Here is a 22,891-nt window from a genome sequence, read left to right on the forward strand (position 1 = left end):
TCATCATCATCACCATCATCATCATCAATAATAATATTTTCTGGTGAGCAGGTCCATTGTAAATACACAACTGTCTTGCTCAAGCGAATAGAAATTAAACCTAATTGGTGTCGCTCGCTTACCATGTCTACCTTGTCTCAAGCGCCTCAAGGCATTGCACAAGTTAGTGGAAAAACTCTTTCTCTTCTTATATTGGACCTGACAAGCCAACCTACAAAATTTTCTATTGCTAAACATATTCAAGGGCAAATCTTTTCGCTGTATTAAACATTCTAAAAAGTCAAGACCCGTTGAAAAACTTTATTGAAGTAATTACCTGTCTAAGATTTCGAACCAACCATGAGTGCTCTCGTACTCTCCCACCAAATAAGACTGTATTTTGCTTATGCACAGGTTGGGTGAACGTATCTCAAAGATGATTACAAGAACGCTAAACACTTGATCTAGGCATGGTGCAAACAGCTGCTCTAACGAGAGTATTAGCTAGTAGCCTTTGCATTGTTCTTACAATGTATGTGCCAGTGGCAGTCTTGTCATAAGTTGCACCGTTGTACGTTGAGTAGATGAAAGTTGAATCTCATACGTCCCTCCACTCCAGACGACGCAGGAAAGTACTGTCAAGCCTGTTTTTCCTGCGCAGTTCTAAGGACAACGGCCGCAAAAAAGTGAAAATGAAAAAGTACATGCAGACGCAAACGTAACATGTCACAAGCGTCAAGTGAAGCGAGTACCTTATATTGCAATCCTTAGTCTTTGTGTTGCCGATCTCCTGTGGGAAATCCGTCTCAAAACATTCTTTTCTCATGTTTTTCTTTTGAAGCCATGAGAGGATGTCTCTGAGGTACGTTGCGTCCCTTTTTCTTATTCAGGCGGGTCACTGTAATCAGCGCACGGCCATGGCAGGGGAAAATATAGGCGTGTGCCACCATGCATTCTTCTGCGTGAGAAGAAATTCGGCTGACCGCTGCGTTTCTCCTTGTCCGCCTGATCCCACGTCGCTGAGTTAACGCGGGAAAATTCTTTCTGATCCCGTCGTCTTGCGAAAGTGTTTGCTTTAATTCAAGCTTTCTGCAGCTCTCACTGTGCCCTTTGAGAGCTGCCTTGTTTTTCTTTTTCATCGTGCAATGGCCAGTTGCTTGGGCCTAACTCTAGCTCACAGAAAAAGCAGCAGTTCATTTTCAGCCTCCTCGGCAGTTTTCGTTTCTTATATTCGATGTTTCTCTTCTTTTTTTCCCTTTGATAAATAGCTATGCAAACCTAGAACACTGCGTATCACTCTTAGATCCGCTGAACTTACGTTGGCGTTGGTTATATGTTGCATTATTTTATTAGCGGGCTAGATGTCTCACGGCATTGATACCAGCTGGCCAAGCAAAAAAATTGTCGGCGTCAGCTGCCTGGTTGCCACTCTGCCCTTCTTGTCTTGACAGCGCAGGCCGACTTCCTGAATCTCCTCTCCTTAAACACAAAAGAAGTAAAGAAAGAAAGATTAGTGACTGTTCGCACAAATACTTTGACAAATCATGGTTTTGGTTTAGGTTGAGTAGCGCCTTTGGTTCTCGAGTGTCCCAAATCAACGAAATTCGCCATTACGTTTCTGAACGAGGACATGATGTAATCTTTCAGTGGCTGCCGTTACACTGTGGCATCTCTGGTGATTACCTCACCGATGACGTTGCCCGACGTGCCCAGGCTGGAGAACCGACACTCCTTACACCTTAATCAAGAGCAGGCGCTGCAAGAGAGCTTCGCAATATTGCGCGTATCATCACGTTGAGTTACTGACATATACCGCAGTACTCTGACCGTCGATTATACAGCCTTGAACAATTACTGAAACTGAAATTACCAGGAAGCCTTTCAAGACGGGACGCAACACTGTAGTGTCGGCTGTTGGTTGGAGCAGCATTCATTAACTACTACAACAATTGTATCGGGATGGCGGATTCATCTGTGTACGCCAAGTGCATGTGTGAAGAGACCATAGCTCAACTTCTGTGCCGCTGTTCTAGCTTCAAGAAACAACGTCAGACTGTCCAGTGTGCCTTGAATAAACCGGACGATAGGCCATTTACAGAAGCAAAGGTCTTGGGAGCCAGGCCTCACAGCTGATCATCTCAGAATGCCATTCAAGGTCTTTTGCAATACCTGATGGCGACAGACATGAGGGCCCGAGTTTACATATGCTTCACCTGGCTTAGTGCATGTGGAAGTGTGATCAAGACTGGTGTATTCCCTCTCTCTTTCTTTCGCTTCTCGTTCTTTTCCCCACGTGTAGGTTGGCAAAATAGATAGTCTTGTTGACCTCGCTGCCTTTCCTTCCTTCCTTCTCGCTCTCTCTATTTAAATACTACGTTCATAGTTTGAGTGTTCTTTCAGAAGTTCGCAACCATATGCTACAGCGGTCCTTGCTAATGTAAACGTAAGCCTTTTACTCATAAAATAGCCTGTTTTAATACCTCTACCATTAAAAAACGCGCCTTAATTGCCATTTAATTTATTGTATTCACAGATTACAAGGGAAGCAAGATAGATGACCCTAAAATTTTCGCTTCATTTGAGTACGTGATAAAGCCTGGTACGGTCGTATTTCGAAGTGATTCCTTCAGTTGCGTACACCCTGCTTTATGACATTTGATCATGCGCCTCAGTTGCGGCATGAGAAAAATACTCGTTCCGTGCCTCTGTGCCTAATATTACACAAAACTAGCAATGACACCGTGGTTGTAATGGCTAAGCATTCGTAATTGCCGACAATATCTTGTTCCCTTAGGGATTTGATTTCTTCAGTACTAGAGCTTTTTCCTGTCAGCGGGCTTCGTGAAGACTCCGAGGAAGCATAATCAAGTCGTAGCGCAAACGTCAGGTACAGCTGTAATCTTCATTTCAAGACCTAGTTACCATGATAAGTACTTCGACCTAAACTGATACAGAAAACTATTCCAAATTCACATTATTTCATGCGTAAGTGGGCTGCAGAAATAGTTTAATGAAAAGACAGGCTGCCGACATAGGATGCAGTCGTCGCATAAGATTTCAACGCTGAAGGAAACCGTACTTGTATTGTAGCACTTCACTTTCTAATCTACTACTAACGCTGCGTGGTCACACTCTCTCTGTGTAAGAAAGAAATATATCTGGCTGTACAACTTCTAGGTTCTTCACCGCTGTCAGCAAGCCACGTAGCACTCAATAACTTGCTTCCATCTAATCACCAGTAAGTAAAGTTTGGAGCATATTAAAATCTTTTCATTTCGCTATGGTAACATCATGCACATTCAGTGTTGGTTGTGCTGTTTTTTATTATTTATGACATGTTTATTGACGTTGTCTAACTCGTGATACATTTCTGCATTTTTAATATGATTAGGGGTACACGGTAAACAATTTAACACCCTGAAGGGCGTTGAAAGGACTTTTTCTCTCTTTACACCTTTTATCATACAAATTTAGCCCCAATTTTACTCAGAACACCTTATCAGTAAGGGCGCGTGTGAATAAATCAAAACACAATAGAAAGTAAACACACTAAGGAAGGAATTGATGCCTTATACGAAAAGGTATTCGCAAGTTTGCTATCCCTGAAAACTGTCCTTGCAGCTATAGAAATGTTAGGTTTCAAGAGTAACGAACGCATTTTCTCCAGTGTAAGACGTGCCCTTGCGCAAGGTTTCTCCTGAAATGAAGCATTTAGAGTTCCTGGACAACTTATACATATATATATACCAATATTGAACAGCTGACACGTGGCTCCCATGTGGAGCTGCAGTTAAGAGTGTCTGGTTTCCGCGTGAAGCTCCTAGGTTCGAATTCACCTCCGTGCATTTCTTTCGCAACCAATTTAACGTCGTATTGTTTGGCGTTTGTGTAGTAATGAACAACTTGTAAACAGTGGGAAGTATAACGAGCTTAGGCCGACATTCTTCTTCAATTTCTCCTAGACATTAGTCCAACATCCTTCCTTCAAGGACATTAACCAAATAAAGCTTCTCGTCGGGCGACAAGTTGATTTTACACCCCTAAAGGGGTTAAAAAGTTTGGTGTGTAGCCGGCATCACCATCGTGTGCTACTTGCTTGCTTGCTTTGTCACGTCAATAATAGACCACATTTTGGTGAAAATGAACTGCTTTTATGCAGTAAAGCTTCATTTCATGCAAATAACAGGCCATATTATACATTTTAACAGCTTTTTTTTTAATTAGCAGGCCCGCACTTAGTACACGACAACGATAATATATATTTTCAAGACACTTCAGAGTCTTTCCAGCACATAGCCATCACATGGCTACTCGACGATGATAAGTCGTCCCCAAGCTTCGGATAAGCTTTGCGATGGCAGGACGCCCCTACTGATCAACCATCGAAATGCTCTATTATTGGCAACGGCGCCGTCGCACACTTTCTTCCGCTACTAATGCACGTAGGCAGGCCTATCTGTGAACACAGACGAGTAGTTGACGTTCTCCGCCTGACCTTTGGACAAGAGACTTCATGAAACAGTCCAGAATGTATCCCTCTCCTACGAAACCGTATGAGAGAAACGAAGCGAAAAACGAAGGTACTTTGTCTGTCTTATCTCTTCGTTCTTTCTTTATCATCATCCTGCCTTCTCTGTGTTGTTTCACTTCTGTCTTTTCTTTTTTCACACTCTGGCACTCTCGTCGTTTCATTCATTGTTTATTGCATTGACCTCTCTGACACCAGCTGTTTGCTGTTACAGTGTTCACACTTTGTAACGTTGCGTTGCCCGCACCAGTTCTCAGTTCAGATATTTTTTCTCGTGCTCTAAGCAATTGACTGTTTATATACTCACCAACTACCGTAAAAAAGAAACACAGCCTTCCACTTGGTGTACCAGCGATGTCCTTGTATTTGTCTCTTCCAGAAATTGTGAAGCTAAACGAGCCCTTCCACCGTGACCTGCTGCCTCCCATCAGACGTGCTCAGAACGCCTTATCACGCTCCTACATTCTGTCTTCCTGGCCGATTCTCTCAAGAGAGAGAGCGCGATAATGGCATGGGAGAACGAAGCACCCTAGTCTCCCTAGGGAGCCCAACACAATCCCTTTATTGCCCATTCTCAGCACCATTCTTCTGAACCTGCGCATTTTTGCCATTTTATTACTTTGCTCGAACGTCGAGACACGGTGATGAGCGGCTCTCGGAGAAAAGAAAAAAAAGAAAGGCGTCCTCCTGGGACACAACAAGGATGCCCTGTAAATTGCCACATCTTTTGGAGCCTCGTAAGATGTGCTCCCGTTGCACCTGTAGCTTTCACTTATTGCTTCTTTACGTTTCCGGGTGCGTGTTGCGTAGTGCCTTTGTGTTCCTGAATTTTCTGCATTCACTTTGTCAAGTCAGGGACTAGTTCTCGCTTCTCTTCTTTGATGGACCCGACTATGCTATTTCGTGTCATTGCATTACGTAAACTTGACATTACAAATAAAATCACAGCTGCTCTTATTTTTCACCTCTTTCCTTTGTAATTTAGACAATCTTCTATTTTACTTACCAGGGAAATGTTTGAAGAAATGCAGCTTTTTTCTCCCTTTCTCTCTCTGTTTAGCCACGCACAAGCGTATGGCCTTTTACAATGACGCTGTGTTTCTCCAGGTATTATGCTAACATTTTGTTAACATCAAACACATCATTTTTCTTTCCTGCTATGCGTCCTTCGATAATCATCGCCTAAAGAATGAAGCTTAAAGGTCTAGCAGCGATACCCGAAGGTGCAATACCCGATACCCGATACCCTTAAAGGTGCAATTGTTTTCCATCGGCGAGACAATGATAACTACGACAGCGGTAGCATGAATACGACGCTGTAATTACAATTGGCGCAGTTGACACAGCCACGACGATGACTCGATATGGCAGTGTTTGGCTGCAAACTAGTAGATAGCTTTTTTTTTCTGGGATTCGGTGCAGCCACGTGTCCCTTGAATCAAATAAATAGTGAGGTTGAACGTCCAAAAGCAGTAAACGCACGGGCTATGAGAGACGCCGCAAGGGGGCATTTTGGTTTGCTTTTCAACCACCCGGCGCGTAAACCTCAATTCAGGAGATTTTTGCATTATGACCACATCGGAGTGTGGCCGCCACGGCTAGAAACCGAACCCATGACCTTACCTACAGCAGCACGATATTGATGACCACTGAGCGACCACGATGAGAAAGAACGGTTTAGAGAAAGGATGTTGCACTGGGAGATGAACTTACTGGCCACATATGAAGTTCAGTGCTTGACGGAAGCCCGTCTGGTCGGGATGAATCATGGTTAAAAGGTAAACAAAAACCTGGGGCACTTCGCCGACCAAATAAAGATTTAAAACAAAAGAAGACGTTTCGGCTCCCACACGGGAGCCTTGTTCACAGGTAACCTTTACCTGTGAACAAGGCTCCCGTGTGGGAGCCGAAACGTTTTCTTTTCTTTTAAATCTTTATTTGGTCGGCGAAGGGCCCCGGGTTTTTGTTTACCTTTTAACCGCTGGCCACATATGTTTAAGCATTCATGCCGTTCTTCTTTTTGTGCCGAATTTTTGTGCCAAGGAAATAGCAGGTGAGTTCAAGCGCGGGACACTGATCACGCTGTAACAGGCGGAGCAGAAATCGCAGAGCAAGCAGCCGGCAGCGGACAGACAAGGATGGGAACGCGAACCCGCCGCGAGAGCATGGTTGTACAAGCGCCACGTGACAGACCAGTTGTGTACTGCCCGACCAGAAGAAACAACTAAGAAGGGACTGCAAGGTCATAGTAACCCGTAATGGTGGTTGTACAACGTGAAAAATGTACCACACACTGCCGCAAAATGCAGGCTTCGCTAAGTAACTTATTTCTAATAGTGGTAAATCATACCCTTCAGTACCCTGAATATATCGCCTTACATCTTCAATTGAGAGCTACACAGAGTCTGATGTCTCATCATAGGTGTTATCAAGGCCTAAAATACGAAGAGAATCGCACCTTTGAATACGGAAAAGGGGAATTTGGCGTGTCTGTGGTGAACCAATGACCAAATAACGACGTTTTGAAAAATTTAGCGGAGCACCTGAAATATTTTCGTATTAAGCAAAAATTCGAAGGCTATGGGATAAGGTATCTTAATTCCTGAGATACAATGTGATGTCATTGGCGAAGGCTACTACCTACAGAACACCACTACCAGGCAGTGGCAGACCGTACATGTAAGGATATCTCAGTACCGAGCGCAGAAATGGCTCAAGGCTGAGCACAAAGAGTACTGGGGATATAGGGCACCCTTGACCAACACCACGAGTAACAGGAAATTGTCCGCCCTGACGACCATCAGGAAACAATGTACTTCGGATATTTGAATAGGCGTTCCTAATAAGTTCAACAAAATTTGAAGCCGAACGCGTTTACTACAGTAAATACGGAGCTATGTTCCAGGCGATCGAATGCCTTTTCTTGATCTAGTGAAACGAATAGACCACGTGCTGACCTGGTCAGCGTGTATGTCATTATGTCACGCGTAATGAACCAAAGATTATGTATCTCTGCTTGGAAGTGAGCATGTCTGATGGTGTCCTATTAAGGAAGGCATCAGAATTATCAAGCGTCGAGTGACAACAGCTGTGAAGGTTTTCTAGTCAACGTTGAGTATAGCGTGATTGACCTCCATTCCTTTGATCGAACTGATGATGGATCGGGCTTAGGTATCAGAACAATTCGACCGTCACGAAAACTAGACAGAAATTCAAAGTTCTCAAGGCAGCGACCGATAACGCGTACACTAATGTGGCAGCAATATCTTCCCAGAATTTTCGATAAAACTCAACGGGTAAACCATCCGGCCCTGGGGCCGAGCCACCCTTCATGGAAGATAATGCTGCTATGGTAAAGAAGTCCGACGCGGACTTGCCAAGCGAAGAGAAGGCGCCTTCTGCACGGGAGCAATCAATAATAGCTTGGTGACGGGAGAGAAAGTCCCAACCTAAAATAATATCGTGGGAACAGTGGGGAAAAACGACGAACTCGACTGTGTAGAGCACTCCTTGAATTTCAAGTCTGGCGGTGCACGCAGCCACCGGCTGGACGTGCTGTGCTGTGGCCATGCGGAGTAAAGGACCGAAGAAAGGCGTCATGACTTTTCGTAATGAGCGGCATAGTTTTTCGGCAATTACAGATATGGCGGCACCTGTGTCAATGAGGGCAAGCACATAGACTCCTTCGAAAGCGACATCAATAACGTTCGGCGGCGAAAGAAGAGGGCTTGAGCGTTGTGACGATGACGCAGTTCTTGCCTCTGGAACTGCGCCACTTAGTTTTCCGTGTCAGCGGTAGAGGGACGTCGACGCATCGGGGAGAGCGAGCGACGACGAGGAGAAGGAGAACGGCGGTCGGAAACTGGGCGAAGGCTTGGGCGGGGAAGGGGTAAATCGCGGTCTGGAGCGTAAGACGACGGATGGTCGTACGCGGCTGTGCGTGGGTCGTCACGTGGATGAAGTGGACGGCGGCGGCACAGGCGTGCGACGTGTCCGGGAATACCGCACGAATAGCAGATGGGCCGATTGTCCGGTGTGCGCCAGGGATTAATTACTCGATGGGCTGGAGGTCGTGGTGGCGTGGGGGTAAAAACAGGGCTAGGCATCGGAGGCGAAGCCCGGAAGGTCGGTGGTCGTGGTCGTGCGACGGCGTCGGCGTAAGTCAATGGGGCGGTGAGTTCAGGCGCCCGTTCCAGAGGAAGGACCTCGGACACTTGTTCTTCTATAACGTGTCGTAGGGTCGGACTAAGATACGAACTGGACTCCGGTGGGTTGGAGATCAGGGAGAGCAGGCGAGCAACTTCTTCCCGGACGAAAGCCTTGATTTGCGAGAGGAGGGTGACATCTGGAAAAGGAGAGGTGAAGCCGGACAACGATTCCTGATGGGGAACAGGGCGGCGAGTGAGGAGGCGTTGACGGCGGAGCTCGTCATAGCTTTGGCACAGTTCAATAACTTGGGCAACAGTAGAGGGGCTCTTGGAAATGAGCATCTGAAACGCGTCCTCGTCGATACCTTTCATGATATGCTTGATTTTATTGCCCTCAGTCATGGATGCATCGACGCGTTTACAGAGATCGATGACATCTTCGATGTAGCTGGTAAAGTTCTCACCAGGCTGCTGAGAGCGCGACTGCAGACGCTGCTCGGCACGAAGCTTTTGTACAGCAGGGCGGCCGAAGACCTCGCTGAACTTTGTCTTGAACGCCGTCCAGCTTGGGACTTCGCTTTCGTGGTTCCGAAACCACAAGTGGGCAATTCCGGTGAGGTAGAAAGGGACGGTGGTCAATTTCGTGATGTCATCCCATTTGTTGTTCCGACTGACGCGTTCGTATGAGGAGAGCCAGTCATGAACGTCGTGGTCGTCAGTGCCGCTAAAGATAGGAGGGTCCCGCTGGCGGAATGTGCCGGGGCAGACGGTAGACTGGGGAGCAGGTGGTGGGAAGCTCGTGGCGCTTGCGGTGGTCATGATGGCAGGGAGAGTCCGGGTGCGCAATTCCAGGATTGCAGGAGACCCAGCAAACCTCCACCAATTATGGTAAAGAAGTCCGACACGGCTGTGGACGACACGAAAGACGTGGACAAGAAGACGCAACAGCGTAGGCTTAGCCAGTCAAAACCAGGAACAGCGTCTAGCCCGAGCCCCACTTCAGTAGCGCTGGCGATCCGGCTGCGGAGCTCGGCACGGCGCACTTCTTCCTTACACTGCCTTCACTTCGTCAGCTGACGGTCATGCACAAAGACTTTCAGTGACCTCATTTGGAACCTGAGGCAGCCCACTAATAATTTCTACGTTATAATGATCCATTCGCATAGTACTACGTGCGATGTTCTAAAAATCTGATATCGAAACGCGAATAATCACGCGTGGGAGGCGACATAACAGGAACTGCTCTTGAGGCCGCAGAACCAAATGCAATAGGCTGTCTAAAAGTCGAGTTTCTTGCAAAGCGCAGAACTTCAGGGTGTGCACACGGATTATGTCTGCATCGCCAAGCAGCAGCTGTCAAAGACGACGCTGCTATGAGGTGTTAGAAACGTCTCCGCAGCTCACGTCGTCATGCCCGCTTCAGCGAAGTCAGTTGATTGAAGGCCAATACGGAGTTCGGCCAGTTATTCTGACATACGTCGTCTGAGTGTACGTCCTTCAACTAAACAATGCAGACGCCACTGCACCTTGAGCGCGTCCCACAACTCTGGGTCATATCTAGAGAGAGAGGCGTGCGACACTCTTAACCAGAGAACGAGCGGGCGTCATGTAGAACGCGGATGTCGAGGCGCCAAGGTTTTACTGATGAGGGAGCAGGTAAGCAAAATTCAAGCAATATTGGGCCGTGATTGGAAAAGTAGGCAGGAGATGAAGGTAAACTTATCACATAAGATTGGTAGACATACTGAGCTAAATTGCTTGGCACATAGACACCGTCTAACGTGCTCGACGACGCGCCGCCTCGCCACGTCCAGGCAATTGAAAAACCAGGAAAAATTCGCAGTTCCAGCGGAAAGGCGAAGCACCGATTTCGATAGCAAATTAGTGAATAGCTGTAAGAAGTAAGGATAGTAGTTGTTGCGGCCGTACAAACTTGTAAACATTTGCTTACTAACTAAATTAACAATGATAGAATGCGTAAACAGCGATGTCTTTGTGTGTCTGCTTCTTTCTCAGTCCTTGTTCAGTCGTGCTTACACATTCTATCATGAATTCAAACCGACTAGCCCTTCAACTTGTTTTAACTAAATTAACCAGCACGGTATCACGCGCGCACAGGTAAACATAAACACACATCGCTCGATGACAGCGGAAACTGTCTGTGAAAACGCTGGAGTTAGGAATCGCGGCAGCAGCTGCGAGCCAATTGACCTCCGTGCATCTGTCGCTTCAACGTGTACGAAACGTCGAAAGCGCAGCGTATACGAAGCTGCAGGCACTACGCGCACTCTGTAAACATCGCTCTGTGCGTTTAATGAAATAATATTCAGAGTGTCAGCCATATTTATTTAAAAGTGTCACCGAACTGACGTGGTCGTATTGTTCAAGCCGGCACCCCGGGGACAAGTCCAGGGGACATGCAGTACGCACGTCACTTCTTCGACCCTCTCAAAGAAGGCCGATGTTTTTTTAAGCCACTGTAACTCGGCTCGGCGATTCGGTGCACCATCCGAGCCAGAGGCTGACGCATGGGCACGCTTTACGTCTCGTAGGACCGCTATTTCTACGTCATGTCCATCCAGGCTTGGCGAGAGTCCAACGCTACTATCACCTCCGAGGTTATAATGTCCGTCGCTACCGACATCATCATCATCATCATCATCATCTTCATCATCAGGAAACAGCTGCAGGATTGATTTCATCGCCGCGGACGACTTAGGCAGCCGGGGGCACATTCAGTTGCAACAAATCGGAAGCGGCATTGTAGGTGACGCAATTGAGGCGGATGAAGCCACAGCAGAGTTCATGGGTGTATCGATTGTAGGAATTGCAGGGTCAAGTGTTTTAGCAGTGTTTAAAACGTTGGTGCGACCAGGAGGACTCAAGGCAAGTCGAGGCGCTATCATTCACAGCATGCGTGCCCTTCGCTGCTTGGGAGGCCAGCGAACATGGCGTGTTGCGATCCGGCACGTCATCAATAGCACGGTCTTCTTTTTCGGTAGAGGAGGCCGGCGAAGATCGCGCGTTGTGATTGCCCGAGCTGCATGCTTCTTCTTGATCATTTGACGACGCTAGTTGATGTGGTGTCAAGGCAGTTTCTTTGGTTACAGCGTCACGCGCAGTCGCGACCGCAGCTGACGCCAGTGGTAAGATGGAAATGGCTCCAGCAGCAGCCTCCGAGTATGAACGCCGCACAGGGTACGCGACCGTAAGGTGACCATTCCCGTAACACCGACAAGGACGGTCACATCCATCGCTTTCATGACCATGGATACCACAACCACCACAGAACGCTGCGGTGCACTGTGCACTCTGGTGGTCGCTGGAGCCGCATCTACGCCATACGCGTTGCAAGCCACGGTAGTTCAACGTCACACGGTGGGTGACCTGACACTCGCAGGTAATTGGGGACAGGGTTTGTGGGGCTCATTTCCATCTGGACAAAGCGGGTAGCCGTGAGCAGGCCACGTCGTCCGCTCATAAGACCAGTGTTGACAGAAAGAACCTTGCCGTATGGTGATTGTGCCTGGACGAGGACTTCGTTCGGAACGAAGGACTGCAAGAACAGGCAGGTTACGTTGATGACCTGTGGGCCGACGGGAACGACACGACAACGCTCGCCACCGATGACAAGACAGCCAGCATCGACGATTAGAGTCATGGAAGCCATGCTTTTGACGGTGACTTGGAAGTTGAGGCCTCCCATTTGCTGAACGCAGTAGACCTCAGAAAGGCCAACTGTTAAGGCCGTCGGGTCTACGACGGTCACGGGACCATTCCCCGTAGGGACAGCGACATTAAAGACTTGGCCCTTCGAAGGAGTCCACGATGCTGTAGGCGCCATGGCGTGAGAGGTGGACGTCCCTGAAGTGAAACACGCAGGGACGTCAGCAGAAACTCTTTTTCCGTCCTTCTTCCCACTTGCGGCGCTTAGCATCGTATGACAAATTATTTGATTTCATTTGATTTGTTCCTGCTGGTTCGACGGCTCTTGAGCAAAAAGAATTTAGAACCAAGCATACCCAACCACGCAGGCCTTCCTTGTGGCGAAAGAAAATGACTAAACTAACCAAGTTTCTCAAGGTAAAATACGTAGAAAAATCGTAATGCGCCACTTAAACACAACCTACAGACATGATAGCATCGGATTGTAATTTGAATATACGAGAAAACAATTTTGCTACGCGAAAACTGAAAAAAAGCATGCCATAAGCCTCTTTTCCAGCGTTTCTACTATTCATAGAGCGGCCATGGCCAACCAGATTTGAGCGCGCAAATCTCAAAGGCCATAAAGCAGAGTGCCCGGTTCCTTGCAACATCTCGAGATGGCAATTGCCTCCGCCGCATCGAGGCCACCGCAAGAGGCCGCGTTTCTACCAGAAAGCTCACCTTCGTGCATAGCGTTCGCCGCCAGCGTTTGCCGCTAAACATTACGGTTACATAAGGTGCAGTTGCCAGAAAGCGTAAGAAGCAGCCAGGGATTTTTTAATGCTATATCGTGTTCCAGTCTTAAAGGCGAAGCTTAAGCGTCCTCCAACTTTTTTCATGGTTTAAAAATCTTTTGCTGTTGTTTTCTCGGGCATCGCATTATCGAGGTGAGTGGAAGCACCCTATTATTTCTCCTTTGGTAAATATCTATTAGAATGAATGAATGAAATAATGAACGAATGAATGAATTCTGGAGTTTTACGGGCCAAAACCGTGATTTGATTATAAGGCACGCCGTAGTGGAAGACTCCGGAATAATTTTGGCTATGAGGGGATACTTAACGTGCCCCGAATGCACGGAACACGGGCGCTTTTGCATTTCGCCCCCATCGAAATGCGGCCGCCGCGGCCGGGGTTCGATTCCGCGACCTCGGGCTTAGCAGCGTAACACCATAGCCGCTAAGCCACCGCGGCACGTAAACATATCTTAGTCGACCACATGGGTGAAATCACACTTGAGATATTCTTTTTTAAAAACGTCTTTCGCACTTAAGTAGTGTCCACTGCTGATATTGTCGGCACTGAGAACAATTCTGCTTTACATCCCCCTCTTACAGTTCAGAGCGAAGAAATAGCTCTGCATGCTAATGCTCTTTGAGGCAGAAGTATCAGCAGTAATTCGTGCGGCCACCGGTGATCAGGCCTGATGAGATTGGGTTAACCTTGCCGCTCACTTCTTCGCTGTAGAAATTTCTGCACCATTTAGTAACTTCGAAACACGCAATTCCACTGACCCATGGCTTTTCATTGGCCAAATTAAAGGTTAATGATAAAAAAAATTCCTTCTACGACCTTTATTTGGTGCACGATGTCTGCGACAAGCACCACACGACACACGCCGCTCAGCACTGGTATGCTGAGCGCAGGACCATTCTCGCATCATGATGCGGAGACGTTGGTAACTACGTTCCGGACAGGTCTATCGGCACACCTACTCCTCTAGCCACCATATCTGAGGCATGGAAACGCAATGTTTGCTATTGTGATACTGAGAACAAGTTTAATACTCCACGCAACGTATGGTCGCGCTTCACTCGGCCCTGAATTTGCGGGAAATGTATTCTCGTTTCCAGTCAGCTGAATTTGCCTATTTATCCGATATCTTGAGTCTGGCAGTTACCTACCCCCCACATTTGGATTTTCGAAAGCTTATTTTCAATTCCTCGATGCCAAATATTTTGCCCGTATCTTCTTGGGCGTCAACATGACAACCAACTAAAGCCCACACGTGGAACGTCACACTGTAGGTAGACTGCAGACAACTCCATTTTTATAAGTAATTCAGGACCAGAATAATTACTCCTGGACAACAAAATTTCTATTTAATACTTTTTGTCTGTAACTCTCTTCAATTTAAATGATATTTTGAGTATTACAGCAACTTAAAGGGTTCGCTTTGAGCGTTGCACTTGGTAATCTATAAAATGACAGCTTCGCGCAGTAAAATGTGTGAAAGGCACCAATACTTGGGTAGTAGGACATAACTGTCGCTTATATTGTATGAAATGAGTGGCGCAGCAGCAAAAGCTGTTCGAGTGTCTGCAAATAAAATGTGGATCACAAGCTCGGAATTAAAATCTGAAGCTGTTAAGCTGTTATTCCTCATTTTGTAGACGTGCGATGAACGCTGGGGCATGGGTTTGCTGGGAGTAAATGTAGACTCTACTCTACGCATATTGAAATATGCTTTTATCACGTTCACATATCTGCTCTGTCATAGTACTATTTTCTGTGAACATCACTTGATCACACAACCTATCTTCTTTTCCTACCGGGCCATTGCTTCCCAAAGAGAAATGTGGAAGTCTCGATTAGGGCCACGTACGGAAATTTAAAAAAATGGCTTTTCCCGAAACGGATATATTACGCAATAGTTAGCGCCCTCCTAATTATTTAAATGAATGCGCGGGCCAAACTATTGAAAGCAGTCATTTAAACGTTAGTCTGACATCCGACCGGATTACTTTGTCTTCTGAATGAAGCCTAAGAGCTTAAGTACCTGTGCCAGCAATTAAACGATGATTTGAATTGACTGAGTGTATGATTCAGAAGCATGCGACTCACGCATGCGTGATGCTCATGTCCTTGTCGCACGTTGGATCAAATGAGCTCTTCATGTAATATCCACGTACAATATCGGGCTACGTTAGCACTTTGAAAAAGTTAACATCATGTAAGTCGACTGTATGAGGCTCACCCGCACACTGTTCAAGCAGATATAACTCCCGAATTGACTGCTGTGTGGAAATATAGCGCATTTCTGTTGTCGCGGAAAGAGTTATCGCCCCTACACAAGAATCCATTCGGTGTAATGGGAGCTCACAGTTAAACGCCACCGTTAAATTGCCCTCAACTCCCGTACACAGTTTCCTAATTGATCCGACCCGCACCGAGTATCTGGCTCGAGTAGTTGGCTCGTGTGCCGCGTCTGCACTGTGGCGGCGGTAAAAATCCAGACAACTAGGAAACCAGACGCCATGGCAGCGCTGTTAACGACGGCAAGTTGACTAGAGCTGAACGCTGAGTACGTTGAGATCCGTTGTTTTGGCAACGAATTGACCTCTAGGAGTAAAATTAGTGAACAAAAAATTATGAAGAACTAACTTCCTCGTTAGAACCAACGTTAAGCAGAGCTCTCTTGGAATGTTTCCCGTATATTCTGTCTAAACAGACACATGATTCGTGTAAATTATGAAGATCCGAAGTTTTATATAGCTGCTATATAGCTTAAGCTGTGGAGTAGAATTGTCTGAATTTGAATCCAGTGCGACGGCTCATCTCCTACATTGTTTATGCGCTACATCATTACCAATTGATGGAAAGTGTAAACAAGAATTCCTGCGGACACAACGTCTAAGATGTCGACGCTGATATGTCCCGAGTACGAAGGTGATTTTAGATGTTTGTCGAAGGAAGAATGGTGACGAGAGATGTAAATATAGTAAAGGGACATGAAATATGTAAGCACATCTTAAGTTTGCACAACCCTTCTGTTACAGTGGCACGTACAATGTTTCTTTTCTGCGTCTAAAAAAATAAAAATAATGGGGCACACTTAATATGAAAAATACATGTACTGGAATAGGGCAGCGTGTCATCCTGCAGCGAAAACGTGGCTTTTTCTTTTTTTTTTTTTTTTTTTTTTGCGATGATGACACTGCAGTGTCATCTGTCGCTGCAGCCTGGAGTCATTCCAGGTAAGTGAAGCCACAAGAGTGCAACACAGGGGCTCCGGGATAAATGATTACTGTTGTCGCGAAGGTCATGCATGTTTGGTCGCAGTGGTCGCAGCTCACCGACTGCTCTTCGCGGCTTTTCCTGCCTCGTTCGCATATTTTTATCTGCATGGGAAGCATTGGGCTTTGTAAGCGATCGACTTTTTTTTTTAATTATTGCGCATCGTATTTTCTGCACAACGAGTAGTACAATTCCGGGCTTCTTCGGATCGGGCACACTGGCTGTTTTCTTGCTCTTCGGCGCCCGTTTGAGGAGCTAAGTGTCCAAATAACGGTGGCAGCATTCATCACAGGGCATTATCTTTTTATAGAGAACCTCTCAACCTGCCAGTGACACTGTAGACTGCGTCAATATCCAGATATCAAGAGATGATTCAGGGGGAAAGCTTTAGCCTGAGCTTATCTTGGTTCAATAGAATTTGACGTACTTTACAAAAATTCACTTTATTGCCTCGATTCCCATATAAAGCTCTGCTTTCCGTACTAAGTTGGCTCGCAAATATGGCACCAGTAACTCGTTGGTTTTTGAACAAGTGGCACAATATATATATATATATATATATATATATATATATATATATATATATATATATATAGCTTTGTGCATTTTGTCACACAGTGTTCTAGGAGAAAAAGCAGAATAACATCTAATGCACGCTATCACATAGCAGTCGGAAGAACACCCCAACATCACAAAATTAAAAAGGTATAGGATTGGGCGTGTTGAAACATTCATACGTTTTTAAATAATAGAGCAAGGACAGCAGAGGGGACAGAAGAGAGAATACAGCGCTGTGTTCAGCGCTCTGTTCTCTCTTCTGTCCCCTTTGCTGTCCTTGCGCTGTTGTTCAAACGTTAAATAAGAAAATAACTCTCAAAGAAACAATGCGAACAACAACGATATCACATAGCACTGCAAAATAATGCAGGAATGCTGAGAACAACTATCCGAGCCACAATTTCGATAGAAATGGCACGGAGTCTCGAATGTAAAGCTGCGGTTGCAAAGAGACGATGATGCATCTTCTTTGTAAGTGTCCTAACTGCAGTGCAAGAACGCTCCACCGCGTTCGACAATCTTGAGATTCGTCCGCTTACGGAAAACAGAATTCTTGTATCTTGGTCTCAGCCGACAACATTCCGAGTTGCCTTAGAAGAGCTAGTGCGTGTGTATGTATCTGCGTGCGGGTGTGGGTGTGCGGGGGAGGAGGGGAGGAGGGGTTGTTTTCTAAAGGTGAGGAATGTACTAAACTAGTCGTTCTCATGCTCGTGCTTGTGTACACAGATTATTTTCATATCCTTTCTTCTTTTCTCATCATACATTCTTTCTCTTTTCCCAGTGCAACGTAGCTAACCAAATCATTCATTCAATATTTTTTTTTTAATTTCTCCTCTGGTTTTTGTATTTTGTTATAGGCCATATAAGTAGAAACTGGTAGTAAATAAGCGATAAGTTAGTCAGTTATGCCTGCACTAACTTATATATATCATCTGCTTTTCGCTTGCTTTGACCGTCTTTGTGTTTTGTAGTCAAAGCTCAGAGAATGTTTGCATCCACCACATATCCTGACTTCGTCTCGGTTGTACATAGATGAAGTATACGGCTTTTTTGGTGACATACATAGCACACCATATTTGCTAAGTTGAACAAATCAAATGTTTTTTTTTTTTTTCGTATGAAGTATGCTCAGCGATGGCTCCGATTTCTGTTGCTTTCAAAGGTGGCAAGAGGCTAGGTGCGTGTGAAAATGATGGAAATCGCCCGCTTTAAGCCAACCGAGTAAAGGGACAGTAAAGGCAAATAAGAAGTTGACGTGGACTGTATAAATACCCTTACAGAAACCTCGCAACGTTTGTTTCGGGCCAAAAAAGGACTTAGTTTACGAGAAAATTGCATCCGAAGAGCCCGAATACCTTTTTCGAAATTCAAATCTCCCGCCACCCAACCAGCGCGGGGAGGGGGAGTGGTGACGTTGCATACGCCATTACCGCCCTTTGCTGCCATCGGTGAGTAAAACAGCTCCCGACGGACAGCGGCACCAAGCCAAGACAGTAAAGTGGTGGATTCGCCGCTGCAGCTGCTTTTTGGTCAAGTGGCGTAGACCGTTCAGGCATCCCGCATATATATGGCAGTTGAATTCTCGCCTACTTGCAGTCTGTGCGAGTTTGCGATCCAGCAAAACCAGCGTGGCAGTACGCGATCAGGAACGTTCTGCAACGCGCAAGCGTGGGCGGCGCAGAGTCCAGTGAAAACGAAACATTTCGACCGCGCGCGTGGTTGTCAAGGGTAATTTCAATTAGTTCTCACTTGTAAAGATGAAATAGAACTGGATAAGCAGCATTTTATTTTGTTTTTTAATGCAATACAATGATGTTTTTTGCAACGAGTGGTTGAGTACTAGTGACAGAATTTAATTGAGGACTGCTTTCGTCATCGGGCAAGTGCTTGAATGTCCCAGGGGAATCTCTAATCATGTCCTGCATTTACCTCAGTTTCTCGATTACTAAGGCCCTGTTCGCAATATTATTGACGCCTTAGTGATTCCCAAGCACTAATCTATCACTTTAGCTTGACCTAATATTTGCCTTTAGTGTCCCTTTAAGAAAGCGACACTTGGATGATTTCAGCTTAGTTACCGTTACAGTGACATATTGCGCAATTGGGATACCGGAATAATAAGCCTGAGGTTAACTTGACGGTCTGCTGCTAAACATGGATACAGGTGATGAGTGAATTTAGGCTGCGTGATTGTTGTGCCGGATTTTCTCTTTTCGCATGTAGTGTACCAATTTCTATGGTGTTTTCCTACCTCTTGTGGTCATTCAAGGGAAACGACTACAATGAGTACTGAGAATTCAGGTGTAACTTAGGTTATGGTTTCTTTCTCTTAGTACTCAGTGAAGCATTTTCACACTGAAGAAAAATGTCTCATTTCTGATTTGGCAGCGTAAAGCTATGTTACCATGTGACCTGCATTGATTAATGGCAAATCAGTTCAGCGGAATCCGGCAAGGTAGAGGAAGTATCACGAAAGAGAAAAATTCTCATACACCGAAATGTAGCACGAAGCTACAAAGGAAACCCATGCGCGTTTCATTTGTAGCTTCGTGCTCTATTCAGGTCGATTAAAATCTTTCCCTTTCATGCATTGCTTAATATGGACAATGCAAGGCGAACATTTCTTATTACATTTGAATTTATAAAAATGTTTTTTTGCATTGAAAATGTGGTATGGAGTGTTCAATCTAACGTAAGTATTAATGTTAACGTGTGAATTAAGTCAAGCTCTTGCGGCACATTTATCCAGGAGCCATGAGCCAGTAGTGTGGTAACAACGACGAAGCGCGTGTAAACTTTGCATCTTTTCTGAAAGATAAGGAACTAGTTCTTGATTCTGAGGAGTCGCTCCACCATCTTGCTACAATGTCACGAAACAAGTACAATAAATAATATTAAATAATAAGCATAAAGGTGAAAATATTCCATTAGCATAACCTGTGATTAGTTGGATAATTAACCCTCTGCTTCGGTTCTCCCAAGGAAGTTTGCTTCAAGTTAAATTATTTAAACCCGTGGTTTTCAGCAATTAAAGCGGAATTTCAGTAGTTTTGCTGCTTTATGGGGGCAGCGCGCCCACACGATCAAAAGAAACGCCTCTAGTCCTTTATTTTATGCAGTTGTGCGGCAACCTTGGTTTTGATCATAGATGTAGTGGCGACAAGATTTTGACTCGCAATCTAAACGATCACATTACATCGGACAGAACTGAGCCAACCTCATATACCAGAGCTCACGCTCCTGTTGTCATCGCCTCTTTAATGCTGGTGGACCATTCACTGAAGACGTAAATGGAGCTTTGCAGCAGTCGATCTTTGGCAGCGCTCGCTTTAGCGGCAACGAGTGAAATAAGTTTACAGCTTCATCTAGGCGAAGATAGTCCTGGTTTACGGCTGTCTGGTCACCACTGTTTACGACTGGTTAGACAAGTAAAGCTAGCGAGGTGTTCTGTCAAGGTGTTCAGTTTATTGATTTATGAAAGTTGTATTTGTTTGTCGGTGACGATGAAGAGTTACGCATTAGATAGTGCAATTTATTGTCAACGCATGTTCAGTGTTGCAGCAATATGTGAAATCTCGAAACCTTAGTGCAATAGAATGCGTGCGCTCTATGGAAATGCTACACCGCAGCGTGTGGATGCGACTTTATATCTAATTATGGGCGTGGCTTATTCAATATCGCGGTATAAAACTTGAGGAGCCTTGACGCATACTTTCATTGCATAGTTGCCAATATACCGCTCGAGATTTCAATATCTGCAAAGGATTTGCCTCAAGCGCTTCTTGGCATAGATGCATTTGAATTGGTTGGCAGTGCTCAATATTTTTAACTTGCTTTTTCATTGCACTCTCTACATCGGAATGTAAGCGCTTCATATTGCTTCAAGTACAGATGAGGGCAAAAGTAACTGGAACATGGGAGCTGTGGCGCAACTGCATTGCAATGCCTTCTAGCAGCCTCGGCGAGAAAGTAGAAATTAGATCACGCGCTGGCTATCAGGGCTGGCCTGCGTGTATGCGTGATTCGATTTCTGCATTCTCTGCGGGATGGCATAAACATAACAATTTCGTAAGGTTGCACGTCGCATCTAGGAATAAGCACATTTTCTAAGCGTCGTCGTTGGAGCATTTAATTGCCCATTTCATGAAAGCTTCGCTCCACATGAACTTCCACATGTGCGATCAGTAACTGCTAATTAGCTTTTTGTCGCTTGTTTTTTGTTGGTATGAGAATTTTCGCATCAATTCGCGCAACTTTGGTTTCCAGCCCACTAATCGATTTCATAACTGCAGGTACCGACGCCACAATTGTAGTGCCCGCATGAACATAGGTACATAGCAGGGGCGTATAAGGGGGGGGGGGGGGGGGGAGGGAGCTTATGGGACTTCAAGCCACCACGAAATTTTTTCGTGGTTTCATGTGCCGCTGACAGAAAACAACCCCCGGCCCTGGAAATCATCCTGCATTTTGTCTAGAATGTCATTTTCATGTTCGAAAAGACATTTCAGCGCGAACATAGAGAAGTCGGGCTGGATTTCGCGGCAACACCTGGGCACCGGGAGTCACATAACGCAAGGAGCAAATCCGAGCACCAAGTTTCAAGGAGATTTAATTGCGAGCGGGCTCGTCGCGGCCTCTCGCGGAGGCCGCAGAATCTACTGAGCGCATGGATTTCAACTCTGAAACTTTATGGTTATAAGGTTCTCATAAACTTTTGATGCGAAAGGTGCACAGACATTGTATTCCAAAGTCGTGATTTAGATTTTCAATACCCGCCGTGGTTGCTCAATGGCTATGGTGTTGGGCTGCTGAGCACGAGGTCGCGGGATCGAATCCCGGTCACGGCGGCCGCATTTCGATGGGGGCGAAATGCGAAAACACCCGTGTACTTAGATTTAGGTGCACGTTAAAGAACCCCAGGTGGTCGAAATTTCCAGAGTCCTCCACTACGGCGTGCCTCATAATCAGAAAGGGGTCTTGGCACGTAAAACCCCGTAATTAAATTGAAATTTTCAATTCCGGGACCTTGGGGGTTTCATGTTATTATAAACATTTGACGCCAGAGGTGCACTGAATTTTCTGAAGTCGTACATCGGATCATACAAGGAGACAAGTAAAATCAACACACTATCAGACAAGTAGACAAAGCACGAAGCGAGGTCCGATGACACGAAGCGTTGTGGTGGTTCATTTCTGGCGTCATGTCACAGAAAATAATATCAACATTCTTTTTCCACCTGCGCCAAAGCATCCAGGTCAAGACACTAAAGCCAGCAAAGGTAGCTACGTTCTCATTTATTTTTCTACTTTGACTTTTATTCGCGAGGACACATTGAACCTCTCTCTTTTTTTCTCTCGCTACTCACGGGCTGCCGGAGCCTGCCAGAGCGCGTGCATTTTTCTCGTGTTGCCCCGGCTACCGCTTGGATGCACTTCGATGCATGTTCGTTTTTCTCAGGCCGAGTAGATTTTCGGATGACAGAGTTTTGGACGCTTTCTGGCTAGCAGACGAGAAAAAGAAACAGTGCGTGGTCGCTTGCCGCCATCACTACGGGGACTCGAAGAACTGCGACGCGTTCGCTTGAACACGACCTCTCTGGAAACTTTTGTCTCACCGGTGTAGGACACCGAGCAGTATGGATATGGCTCTCTGTGGACCAAGCGTCCCACATTTTCTTCGATATTCCTGCGGTAGCCAAATTAGGTGCCCAAAGTAGGCATCCGATTGTCACCAACATGCTTTCCTTAGCGTATTTTTTTTTTCATTTCCGTGCCCCCGCTCCGCAAAAGAAAAAAAAAAGTCATAGTTGCAGCGCAGCAAATTGTCGCATAGTGAAAGTTCGATTTTGTTACTTCTTCTACTTTAGCGGAAAGTAACGGGCCACGGGACGCTTCAGTTACCGGGTACTCTTATTATATTATTGCGATAGCAATTATATGGACACTCCAGTCG

General features: G+C 45.8%; 1 long non-coding RNA gene across 1 annotated transcript in view; it reads right to left on the reverse strand.

The window, feature by feature from the left end:
* Positions 1–737: 737 nt before the first annotated feature.
* LOC129386261 (uncharacterized) overlaps positions 738–22,891 on the reverse strand; it is a 153,174-nt gene continuing 131,020 nt past the window's right edge. Inside the window, exon 3 of the long non-coding RNA XR_011893616.1 lies at positions 738–1,458. This is a non-coding gene — a long non-coding RNA (uncharacterized lncRNA). The remainder of the gene's footprint in view (positions 1,459–22,891) is intronic.

This window comes from Dermacentor andersoni, chromosome 4, assembly GCF_023375885.2.
Source record: "Dermacentor andersoni chromosome 4, qqDerAnde1_hic_scaffold, whole genome shotgun sequence".
Taxonomy (NCBI): Eukaryota; Metazoa; Arthropoda; class Arachnida; order Ixodida; family Ixodidae; genus Dermacentor; species Dermacentor andersoni.